The 13026-nt window shown below is 40.6% G+C and overlaps 1 long non-coding RNA gene across 4 annotated transcripts in view; it reads right to left on the bottom strand.

The window, feature by feature from the left end:
- LOC143498876 (uncharacterized) overlaps nt 1-2703 on the bottom strand; it is a 42052-nt gene extending 39349 nt beyond the window's left edge. For 3 of the 4 annotated variants that reach the window (XR_013125976.1, XR_013125975.1, XR_013125974.1), the window contains exon 1: nt 2645-2703. This is a non-coding gene — a long non-coding RNA (uncharacterized LOC143498876). The remainder of the gene's footprint in view (nt 1-2644) is intronic. The other variant, XR_013125977.1, reaches the window with a different exon arrangement.
- Between the last annotated feature and the right edge of the window lie 10323 nt (nt 2704-13026).

Below are 13026 nucleotides of genomic sequence, written 5' to 3'. Positions count from 1 at the left end.
CCACCTTATCTTGCATTATGTCACACAATGACAACAGCTGTCATTCTCATTATTTATGTCTTCTGTACTTTTTCATATTTCTGCTATTTTAATCATTTATCCTCTGCACAAGTAAATAATTTAGCCACGATGTTAGACACTAACTGTAACACACAAAAAGCTCTGATTCCAAAGTCATGCTAATCACTAGCTTTGTTAACAAGACACAATATACTGCATTAAACCTTGTCTCAAAATGAAACATTCATGATATAACATCTGTCATATAACATCTGTCATGCAAAGAGTAGTTATTCATGCAGGAATGCTTTGTTGACTGACATGGCACAGAAATGGTTTGACAATATAAGGACTCTGGTTAGACTGCTGGTTAGACAGGACTTCCTGCTTGAGGAAACAGACACCGTGGTGATGCTCTGCTTCCATGGTTACACTCACTCATCATTGACCCACACGTTCTTCAGGACTCGAGGAGGCTAACCTTGTATATCAGTCATAAAACCGATAAAGTCATACTGTATGATAAGGTCAAAATGTATGTGAGAGGAGCCCTGAAGATAACCTTCAGGAATGGCTGGAACTAGCGGTGCCACTGAGCTGTGCTTTTAAACGCCTGTTGAGAAGCTAGGCTCTAAATTACTCCCACTGAAAACTGTTAAGTGTCAAGCTGCTCTTCACCAGCTGTGGAGACTCATGTCTAGGGGCCACTGAAAAATTCTGACCTTGTTTCAGCCTTAAGTTCAGTTACAATCAAACCTCCTGCTGCCTTTGTTAAGTTTGACACCTGCTGTAAAGCAAAGGACACGATATGGTCAACTATGCCTTTTCAATAATATCTGCTTTCCTCTAGTGGAGCCGTGTCATCACAGCAGAGGTCCTTCAGGTACATTCCAGCTCCCACGTCACTCAGAGGAATGTAAATGCTTCACCCTTGAATGTGAACACTTCTTTTTAAACCTCTGCTATAGTTGCTGTATGTTTGTATGTGCTGTATATGAATATATGTATATGATATATACACTTCTTCATCTTAATGGCTCATGAACCAAGCTAGGTCTGACATACGCTCCCCATCAGGACAGCATAAATCATCAGCTCTTGCTCTGCAGCTGTGAAAATGCTTTATCATCTGAAAATCTTTAAAATGAAAAATCTTGATCACTTCCCTAAGCACATTCGGAGTCTTTCGTGCCTGAGCCTTGTGTTCAGTTGCTACTTGCTGAGCATGGCATTATGGGAAAACTGGTTCCCTCCTGCCTGCTGACCTCAGCATCCTAACAACCCATTAGCTGTCCAAACATTTCCTTGCATCTCTTGCAAATGGGAATTACAGTGACGGCAGGGCATTAGATTTTACTGCTGGAAATGCTCCTTCTAATTAGATTTGCTGTAGGGAGGTATTTTTAGAACCATGAATGGTCCTGGTTTTATCAGTGTGATATTGAGCCTGACATGGTAAGCTATTCAAAATGGCTTCTTGTATTTATGATTCTGAAGTCCAAGCAAAGGTACTTGATATAAAACTGATGAGGGTTATCGAAATATCCTAAAGGTGCAATTCTCAATGTAAGACATGACCACAGTCATAAGTTATGTCTTCCAATGTTCTCTTCACAGATTAATTTTAACAGCTGTAGTAAATTATGTCTATAGTCTGAGGAGTGACTTAAGAGTTCCACTGATGTCTTCTGTGCCATGCTATAAATGTGATAAAATAAGGAGATAAAATGTCTCAAAATTAAAGAAATGCTAACGTTTGTATTACATTTACCATGAACACTGACTAAATATAGTGTTGAAGTACTTGACATTTTTTGAACTATATTAACTTTCAGCTGTGCAGCTCTTTAAATAAAAGTGTAATACACTTGAACTGGCAATTTCATGTCTGCTTTGTCTAGTCCTTCAGTAACTATTTGAATAAAATGTATTTGGAACAAGGCGAAATATGCAAGCATGTGAGTTTTAGCTTCACAGATTTCACATCACATCAAAACTTCAGCAGTGTCGGAACACAAGACCTGTGTGTGTCTGGGCTGTGAGTCGGGGCTGTGTGTAGCCCCCTACTGAGTGTGTGTCTTCAGCTTTTCCCACCTGAACTACTGAACAACTGAAATGCTCAGACATGGTCAGTGAATCGATATCGTCATTAGTTTGTTTCAAAAGAGCCCAACCTTGCTGTAACAAACCACAGATCACTGCACCAGCACTGTGAAAAATCACAGGAGGCAGTGGGGGCAGATGTGTGGTAGATCTTACTGGGTTCTTAGAGCGACACTTGCCAATAACCTTTCAAGGCCACTCTGTTGTTTTCCCTGACTTATACTGTAACACATACAGACAGAAACAGCTGCCACACAAACACAACCCCTACACCCCCCAGACAAACGCACGCACGCACACACTCACTCCTACGAGCTGAAAGGAACAGCTGCGATAAAGCAGAGGGTCTGCGACAGGAACAAATGCATTAAGGAGCTCAGCAGCGGGGCCAAATGCTAACACACGGAAGGGCTCGGCGAAACCGAAACAGAAGCTCAGGAAAGAGAGAATCTAGCTCGCACCACGCAGCGCAAGCACACACAACTGCTCAAGACAAATCTGGCATACCAATCCAATCACAAAAAGGGAGAACAGGACTGACCAGGCAGGTTGCTGGCCGTGTGCTCCAGGCCCGCTCTTAATATGTCACGTGTGCTCCGGGCCCGCTCTTAATATGTCACGTGTGCGCTGGGCCCACCCTTAATATGTCACGTGTGCTCTGGGCCCACCCTTAATATGTCATAAGTGTGTTAATAAGATTATTAACCAATACTGTGTTTTCGTACGATCTCACAAGCCGTGTTGAAAGTTTCACTCACATGATTAGAAGACTAAAGGCATTTTGATTCTGACATTTGTAAACAATTTTATGCAGTATATGTTTGTTTAAAAGGTCAGAACTACTTCATTCAATGCTAAATTTCACCCACCATTGACAAAGACATTTGGGCAATGTATATAAAAAAAGGAAAGAAATAATGCAAAATTTAATTAGCCTCAGTCAGTTGCAAACATATTCAGAGTGAAGTGGAGCTCACTCATGCATTATGTATGTTATTTCTCATACCAAAAAACAAACCTCTCACTCCTATCTTCAAGATGGATTTATTGCGTTTCCCTTCACCTCTCAACAGGAATATATTCTAATTTTATCAGAGGGGGCTTTTTTGCATGAAATTGTTCAGTTAATTACACAAGTCAGTGGCTACGGTTTGGGTGCACATTTTCTCATTAAGAAGTACAGGGTGACTGCACTGCATGCTTATGGAGTTATACGTTTACTGAACTTCATTTCAGGAAAATTATTTGTAGCTGAAATTGGGATGCAAGTGTGCCTTACCAGACTGCCACTTATGGCTCCTGTATATGTGTAATAAATGTTAGAGTCTCCATTCTGTATTTTACCATTTCAAGCTTTTTCCATTTGAGATAAATATCTTAGATTTTGACTGGTAATGGGAACCTAGTCATTCGCCATCAGAGCAGGTGATCACAAGAAGCAGCATTCGGATAAAGCCATGATTTTAGCACTTAGAAACTCTGAGTTCACTGGGAAGAGAAGAGAAATAGTTCAGTGAAAAAATGGTCCATAAAAACAGCAGGACAGTACACTCAGCATATCAATAATTTTACCAGCTACACTGGAGTGAACATGAGACCTCAACTCAGATATTATTTACCTATTGTTGCATAGTCCACAACAATCCAACACATGTTGGATAAATTACATTACCAAAATGATATATATAATAACAGACAGAGCAGGAAACTAAAGGGTGTTTTTAAGGCCGTATTTTCAGTTTCCGTGTGCGCATTTATATTTTAATGCCTGAGTACATGTACTCAGAGCAGATTAGAGGGGAAGAAGAAAAAGGCAACACAACAGAAGATGGGTGGAAGGCGGGGCTATGGCAGGGGGCGGAGCACAGCTCCACACCACCCTGGTGATTACATCTTCATCAGTTGAGCGCAGTTTGGGGCTAAATGTGCATGTAGGTAGACATAAGGGAAGGTGCCACATGTAATTGTTTGTGTTATATTCCCTCTGCACACACTGTTATAAAAGGTAATGCAGTTTCAGCTTTCACCATGTTAAAATGCAATGTATGTAATTTTTTAATTCCATTAAGAGACACTATGACCTTATTGTATTTCACATTTTGCTGTTGTTAAACATTCTCGGACCACTCCAGACTTCCCTACCATGCCTACATTACATTTTATTACTTATATTACAGAGATAACATGCTGTGGGAACCTGGTAAAGAACTCATACTGCACTCTTCATTTAACCACTCTGTCAGCCTTCATAGAAAAACAGAAAGCCAGATATTTACTTCAGTTATTTTTCTAAATTCTACTGAATAAAAAAAAACACCACCATACATTTAAAAACCATCAGATTCTTGTTCCTGGCTACCAACCAAAATATAGTTTTTTTTTAATCACACAATACTCTGTGTACTTTAAGGCTGGGTGATATTTAGAGAAAGCATGAATAAATTGCTGAATTTTTTCAAGTGTGTAATAACAATGACAAAAAATGTCTTTGGTGGGTTGGTCAATGTGAGTGAGTTGTGTGTCTAGTAAATTGTTAATTAATCTTGTCATCTATAAACTAGAATATTTTTCGGGTGGGCAGTGACAAGCAAATGAAATATTCAAGCTCATGTCCATGACTATTTTATTTTTAATATATTTAGTGAAGACTAAAATGGCTTCATCTGAGATTATGTTTAATTACACTACATGCAGTGTTATGGAACTGCCATGCTAACACAGTGCTAGTTAGTTGACTGGACAGCTATGCAATTCCATATTTCTTTTATTAAAGTGAGTATTGAGAAGTAGAATCTAACACCTTAATTCATTCTCTGACTCGCTCTAAGTCTAATTCTCTAAGTCCTTAATGTGAACATCTTTTATTTTCCAAATAACAACTACACCCAATATTATACAATGACAACATCACTTCATTATTAAAATACTCCTGAAAAATTACTGACACTGAAAATATGAGTTTTGGATAGACTTATTAAATGTACATGTACTTCCAACTGATCAGAAAACCTTTAATGGCCCAAATGGGTGTAAATGTATTGTGAAAATTATGACTTTATATTTATATAAACAACATTTTGGAATTTATTTTAAAAGAACTGAACAATTGACTTCCATGTAGTTTTTGGCCATATGTGTGTTGCACGGGTAGTTCATTCACAGGAGAGTTGGGAATAGATCATGTGACACTGGCATCTGAAGGCTGCTTCTGTTTCCTTAGCTTGAAGACAAAAGAAGTGCCAGAAACAACGAAGTCGGCTATCAAGAAGGAGCAAAAAAACAACCCACAACACATCAGTCAGGGACAGAGCTGATGTCAAAATCACGAGCTTGGCGTATTGTTACGGAGCAACAACACAGTGCTGAGATAGCACTGGCAAACAGCTTCATAGACCATGGAGGAAGATCAAAGAATACGTTCAGTCACTAACAAAAATGTTTTTAAAAAGTGTGTCAGAAAGAATACCACTACCAGAAAGAATAACTGCACCAGCAGAAAAGATTCACTACAGAGTGCAAACTGGCAAGCCAAGTCTGCAGAGTCCTAGGACCAGAGTTTATGAACAGATGAAACGAAGATCTACAATTAATCTGTCAGATTAAGATCTGATCTTAAAACAACACTGAAACAAGAATGGAGAGCAGCAGTGCTGGAGGTGTGACAGCAGGATCTGGAGGAGATGTGCAGGATCTGGAGGAGATGTGCAGGATCTGCAGGAGATGTGCAGGATCTGCAGGAGATCCTAGGACTCTGGATCACAGGCTGTAGAGAGTCGCTGCCGACTAAAGATACACAGACATGGACTGAACAGGAACATATGAGGGTTTGTTTGTGGAGTCACTCTTGTTCCCATGAAATTCGTTCTTATGAAACGCAGATTTAAGCACTCAAATTATCCAGCGAATAAAATAACATTAATTAATTAGATAAACTTTATTTGACAACTTATGTGTTTATACTACTAGCCAAAGCATTACCGTCAGCTGCTTCTAAACAGGCATGTCTCCATGGCTGAGGAAGAGTTGGAAGATCTCCTGATTTCTGACCAATATATATAGATTCACCAAGATTAACTTGCTTGACCTTTGCTGGACCTCTGTCCAAAACATCTTGTTTCTATATATATATATATATATATATATATATATATATATATATATACAGTATATACAGATGCATTAAAAGCAACCATGAGCCAGGCTAGGCCAAGCGACAAGGCCTTCTGGGATATGTCAGTGTCAGCTTATTAACCAGTATAATTGGATTCCCATGCAGTCTATGTTCCTGGCATTACCCTCCTGTCATGCAGACTGATAGCCTTGTGTTTTTTTACCACCACCTTCCTGATCTCCTAATTCATTATCTTCTGATGGCTTGTTTGTTTATGCTGCTGTGATGACCGCATCGATGACTACCTCACCACCTCTAATTAATTCTGCAGACCTTTACGTTGGCTAGGCAGGGTGGGATTAAAAACACATTCAAACTTTTTGCCTATTAGCTTGCATTTAATTTATCAAGTTTATGTATGCACGACAGCCCTTTACACTAGAGCCAATTACATGAACTTTCTAATGCTACACCAACTAATTAAAAGAAATACGTGTTTTTTTTCTGAAATGAATTGTAATTAAGGATTTAACAGAAGCACCGTAGTTGTGTGTAAAGACGTGGAGTTTGTGTGTTGATAGAATACTCACAGGCTACAGTGATGAACTGGTGCCTTAGAAGCTGTTGGTTTCAAGCACAATTAAAAACAAAGAATGCATTTTTTTTCACAGAAAAACTGAACCTGGACTTGTTTACAAATTCGTATTTATGTTTGTGTGTGTGTGTGTGTTTTTAAGAGTTCTCTTTGATATTCACACATATTTAACTGGGTTATTTTTTATATTTACCTGAATAGTTTATTTGATTATATTACCTGGGAAGACATTTTTGGTCTTTTGAAATAAACTGAACTATCCACAAAAAACACAGGTGTATTTAGTGATCTCTCATCTGAAACTTTGGGCTGAAGAATACTGAGCAAAATGAAGTCATTTCTTACCTGCACTTCTGTGTTCCAGAGAGCAGCTCTGCTGTAGTCAGGGTTTCTCTTACATTACTCTGCATCAAAGGAGACACTAATATGCCACTGATGAGCCTTCATTTGTGTCACTTCCCATCTCTTTAATGCTGTACTCCTGAGGTCAATGTAAACCACACACACACACACACACACACACACACACACACACACACACACACACACACACACACACACACAACACACACACACATTGTACCTAGCATTTCAAGACCCCACCGAGCATGCATCACATTCCTACCTATTTCCTCGTGCCTGCCCAAACGTTTAATCAATCCATTAATCTGTTAATGTCAAGCCAGGCAGACCAAACAAGCCCGAGATTGCGGACGTGCCAAAGCTGTCATGTCATGCAATGCAGCACCTGGCTGACCCTGACACCCCCCACACCCCTACCCCTGTCACCTCGCCTCCTGCCCACCCCGGTCACCACGCCTCCTGCCCACCCCGGTCACCACGCCTTCTGCCCCTTCCCTCAACAACTCCCACGTCATTAATCATTCAGGAGTTATTGGCAGAACACCTGCACCAGGCAGAATGCTATAAGGAGTCTCATGGAGTATGTGGGGATTATGGAGCTAATGGCTAAACTGGGTTTAGTGGGAGACATATTGGCACAAACACAGGAGACTGTATCAACTTCGGAATAGAACCAGGACTCAGGTATGTGGAGACAGCATGGGATTGCTGTTGTACAGAAGCTTGTGTTCAGTGTAAGACTGGCTTGGCAAGACAATGTGTTGCAGAGCTGATAACTATGATTAACGTTTATGTGTTGGGAAATGGAAGGAGTACAGTGGGGAGGGTCTCTGACATCCTGTTGGCTGCTGGATTCAACAGTAAATGTGTGATGTGCCTAAACATGTGTTCATGTGTGTTTAAAACCCTCTGTGGTCCAGAGTTATTACTTGCAGTTATAATCAATATATGGTTCTTGGAGCATAGGATTATATATTCGAATTTAATGAATGTAGTGTTACAACACGCTTCTTCACATCACTGGTGATGTGTCAGACCTCAGAGGGTTAAAAAACTAAATATTAGGTTGATGCAATCACTGTCTGTTTTTCCAGCTGGCTACGGCTCACGTGCTCTGAACTGCTGTGCAGCGCCAGTCTGAGGAGACCAGCAGATGTCGAGCTGATTTCCTTGCCTCATATGGCTTCTGAATAGTGAGTCATGGAATCCGAATGGCCACTGAGTTATTCCAAAGACAGCAGGAAAGAAAGTGAGAGACAAGAGAGAGAACAACTCACAAGTCTGAAAGAAAGACAGAAAGAAAGACAGTGGTGACACCTTCCTCTGCACATCTTTATTTAGCCTTTATTCTTCTTTTCACATCCTCATACCACCTTTCAAAGAGAAAGAACAGAGTGAAAAATAATGTGAAAAACAATGTGAAATGTGCCATATTTGTCAATAGTGATTTTTCACCGCAATCGAAATTTGTCCTCCGCATTTACCCAGGAGGACAAATGCCTCCTGGGTAACCCGCATCTGTGCAGCTAGAACATACACACACACACACACACACACACACACACACACACACACACACACACACACACACACACACACATACACACACACTAGTGATTACTAGGGGGCTCTGGTGTACACATGCCCAGAGCGGTGGACAGCCCTAGCCTGGCATCCGGGGAGTAATGCCTTGCTCAAGGGCCTCAAGGCCTGGGAAGCGAACCCACGACCCTCCGGTCACAAGACCAGTCCCCTTACACAGGACCATGACTGCAAGAGTTGAATGCCATTTACAAATATAATATAAACAAGGAAATAATGCATTTCAGCGACCATGTGAAAAGGGTCTCTCCGGTTTCTTGATCATTCCATATAACACTGCATGAGGAGAAAAGTACACTGATTCTAGCACGGGCAGGCAAAGGCAAGCAAAGGCATGGGCCGTAGTAGAAGGAAGCAGGAGTACCACTTAGTCCTAAAGTACTTGCTGTCCACAAGATCAGGCAAAAACATATTCTGACTGAGAGAAAAGGTTCATCACAGACCACATCACCATTAGCTAGCTGTGTGCAGTGTTGGCAAGCTTCTTTCTACATCTCACTATACACACATGCTCATTCCTCCTAAGCTAATTCTCTGTTCCTGAACCGGTTCTGGATGACCCAGGGATCACAAAGCCATGTGTGTATGTCTCACACTGGATGGCGCATACCGGAGAGGCCACAGGGGACCGGACACATTCCCACCGCCTGAAGCTTCAGCGTTGGGGAAAAACAAGATCAATCGATATTTCCCCACCATCTCGACAGCGAGAACTGCAGCGGCTGCTGTGAGTGCAGAGCTGGGACCGGGATTTTGTCACGATGTGTTTTAGTCATCATACTGGAATACGAAATAAATATTAAAATGCACTGCCTCACTCTGGTGTTTTGGTGACACTGGGGACTCCAGTGACTTTCAGGTGAGCACAGTGGTGGATGCACAAGGAACTCGGTACCAGTCCAGTAGCATTGTGTAAAGATGGATACAGAGGCAGAATGCAGGATCACACTTGCAGACCATGAATACTGATTTCATTGCAGGCTTCAGGATATATATTCGCAGGGATCCGTGTTCCCTCTGTGCTCTACAACACCGTGTTATACTAATTAAATTGGCCTCTGCTCTTGATGGGTGTTCATTACTGCTGCACAGGTTAGACACAAACACCTGCGGTCACATATGCCATCACTGACAACCAAGATGGAGAATGCTAATTTTAACCAGGTTGTCTCTAAAATACCCTCCAACACATCAGAGAAATCCTATCTTTGCACTGCATAGCTGATGAGAGTAAGATAATTATGGATAGACTAAAAGGTTTGATATTCATATTGGTGCTCTGAATACATAACTAGGCATTACAAATTGTCCCAGTATAACAAACACTCACAAACACAATCCTTGGAATACATCACTGTTGATCAGGGAAGCACCTAATAATGAATCACGCAAAGATTAAAATTACAACAAAGTTATTCAGGCAACATCTGTTTCTGCTTCTTTTCCCCACTACATAACTACTGTGTTCCAAATAGCAGTTGCTAATGTCAAAGAGGAAAATAAAAGGTTATAAAGTGTGGCATTTGTAACATATTTTAGTATGTCCTTAAAATGCTACGATTTGATATATATATGGAGTTGAAATGCACTATTAAAAAATATAAATATAAATATATAAATATATACCCCCAAACAAGCCAGCATTTACACAAACCACTGACCCGAGAACAACTCAAGCAGGGCTTTTGAAAAACGCATTCAACTGGCTCAGAGATGAGGCGACATCTGCTGGAAAGCTGTCCACTGAGTTTTTTTAATTATGGAAATTACATATTCTGAGTCACATTCTTCATCTGAGGTTCAACTACCCTGAGACCAACGGCTCCACTGGGTGACCAGTTGTTTGGAGCACAGGACCATCGTGTTCCCACTCATCCATCACCATGTTCATTAGACAGCTATTAATTGGCCAGTTATGTACCATGGAGCGTTGTTTATTAATTAACATCCCCAGCCCATTAAATCCCTTCGGCACTTAAAAGACAAATTGTGAGCTATTAGCCAGCTCTACTCCCATAATGACACATGCTGCTCTGTGTGTGTGTGTGTGTGTGTGTGTGTGTGTGTGTGTGTGTGTGTGTGTGTGTGTGTGTGTGTGTGTGTGTTCACCTTAACACAAGAATGCATTCAGTGAAGTCACCTAAGGTTAATGCCTTTAAAAACACTCTAATTCTCACCATGATCCTCTTGGACATAATTTCTGTAATGCTTATAAAGCATAATAAAAAAAAAATGGAACAAAAAAACGTCTGTTCGTGCAGCTTCATTAATGCAAACCTTCTCATTAATCATCATGAACTTAAGAATTGGCAATATTTGTAATGGATGGGTTGTCATAATGATTTATTGGCACTGTTAAACACTTACTAATCATGTCTGGCTAATGAAGGTGCTCTTCCAGTGCTCAGCTACTTAAACTTCCAGCCGCCTTAAGCTTATAATAACTATTTTTATGGCCAAGGTGCAGTAATCATACTTGTGGAGATCATCTCTGTGTAATTCCAATTATTACTCTGTATTTTACAGTTTTTATTGTGGCTTCGTTGGGGGGGAGGGGTTAGGTGAAATATGAGTTGGAATATGAGCTTTCATATTCATATTTAAGACTGAGGTTTCCATGATAAAACAAAGCTTAAAGAACTGTCTATGCATACGAACCCCACTTAATCAAAAGCAATTTGGGCTGAGTGGTGTTACAAAATTAAAACTTCGCTAAACTTCACTAAATGCTAAATACTACAACATATTAGGAGACCCACTCTGCTCACCATAAGAACAGCTGCTACAATTCAGCCATCTATTCTGTTGGTCCGTCAAACATCAAGGTCGAGATAAGGTAGGGGGATCTAGGGAAACATGAAAATAAGGCAAATAACTCATAGACCAGCCAGAATGTCTCTACTGGAGTAACAAGACACTCTCTGTCTTTTCTTGAACCAGAGAGAGCACAAGGTATTAAGACATCTTGACTGCTGTCCCCTCTGACTGCCCCTCAGTTACATCCATGCATTTCAACTCTAGAACAACTTGCAATGACATCACTACTATAGTGGGAATATGTCTAATCTTTCATCGTGTCAGTGAAAAACTTCACTTGTGAAGTCGAGAGAGAGAACAGGCTGTGAGCATCAGATAGCCATCAGTGTTGTTCCGGTTACTGGGTTTTCGTTGATGCTCAGGGTTCACTCTAACAGAAAATAAACACTTTGTTATTCTCCCATTTATAGCACTGCTGCCAAGCTAAATCTAAACTCCCAAACCTCCAACCATCTGCCTGGTTTTCATTATACCTGATACCCTTGAGCTCCGTGTCACCATCGCAACCATCCAGTGAGTAAACGTTATCTTTTGACTCACTTTTGCATCGTTAGGTGAGGAAGTCACTACTTATACAGTCTGTGTGTCAGGTTTGATCATCCAGTGCACAGCGTTGGCCAGCCCAAAGACTTCTGGTGTGTTTGGATACTTGTCTTACTACCGTTTTGTATGTATTATCATATTGTAGATACGCACGATACATCATCATGTTCTGAGGCTGGTTACATTTGTTAATCACATGTCCAGTTTTCCTGTTGTTAAGTGTCCCATTTACACCAGTTCACCAGTACCATCATTTCTGGTACAGACCCAACCTAAACTGGGTTGTGACAGCATCTTCAGCTATGGTAGTTCAGCTCACAGATCCATTTCATGTGTAGCCCTTATTTGTCACATCTACAAATCTCACTGAACTCTGTTATAAGATGTCACCATGGTATCCAACAGCAACGTTGTATTGGACATGATACAATGAAATGCATCTTGGGAAATACCAGAGCTACCAGAGATACTAGTAATACCAGTAATACCAGTAATGAGAAACAGGTAACAAACAGGTTCAAATATTTATTGGTAGCTATAATGGCAACATTTTCAATGGCAATGATTATTTAATTTCACAATTGCAAATAATGTATGTAAATAGATTTAAAATCTGTTAAATCCATGAAGATCAATTCTATTTGGTGATACAGGTAATGCCATTCTGAAGTTTTCATTTTGGAAGAGGTCTGGGGGAAAATAGCATTTTCCCGTAATGCCGTGGGTGTGATGTGGGCCTAAAACTGCAAGTGTGCAGAGTTACAAATGCATAATTCCCCTCTAGACGTTCACCCACGTTCATCTGTGCTTCATTCTGTTTCTGATCATGATCTTGAGAGGGGCTCATTCTCTTTCAAGCAACTGTGCTGACTGCTGACTTTGCTGATATCTC

This window comes from Brachyhypopomus gauderio, unplaced genomic scaffold (assembly GCF_052324685.1).
Source record: "Brachyhypopomus gauderio isolate BG-103 unplaced genomic scaffold, BGAUD_0.2 sc121, whole genome shotgun sequence".
NCBI classification, from domain to species: Eukaryota; Metazoa; Chordata; class Actinopteri; order Gymnotiformes; family Hypopomidae; genus Brachyhypopomus; species Brachyhypopomus gauderio.
Note: the sequence above shows the minus strand (reverse complement) of the source record. Positions and strands in the feature narration are given on the sequence as shown.